Source organism: Monopterus albus, unplaced genomic scaffold, assembly GCF_001952655.1.
Source record: "Monopterus albus unplaced genomic scaffold, M_albus_1.0 scaffold107.1, whole genome shotgun sequence".
Classification (NCBI taxonomy): Eukaryota; Metazoa; Chordata; class Actinopteri; order Synbranchiformes; family Synbranchidae; genus Monopterus; species Monopterus albus.
In genome coordinates this window covers 27362-27775 of record NW_018127987.1, presented here as the reverse complement: position 1 = coordinate 27775, position 414 = coordinate 27362, and positions in this window count along the sequence as shown.

The following is a 414-nucleotide window of genomic DNA, read 5'->3' as shown; positions in this document are numbered from 1 at the left end:
ATTCAGTCTCCCCCCGCCGTCGGCCGCTGGAATAGGGAAGCATTGTCTTTACGACGACCTGAGGCACAGGCAGCGGGGCCGAAACCCGAGCTTCTGACACCAATGTAATACTCTCCGTTCCTACACAAGCAAACAGACGTTCTTTGATTTGATTCGCCATGCACATTCCTGTTCGACTACATTACATGGTTGTATGGTTTCAAGCTGACACAATAAAATATAAAATAAAAATAAACATGGACTCATGTTGAAGACCATGTGTTATATTTGGCATATCTGATTGTAACTCTATATGCTCCTCACTTATATTTTGTGTTATGAAACCTTTAAATGGTGCTGCTACATTCATGAGATGTGGTCTCATGAGTATGTTTGGAGGTTCATGATGTAAAGAGGGTGTGCTTGTGTAACTGT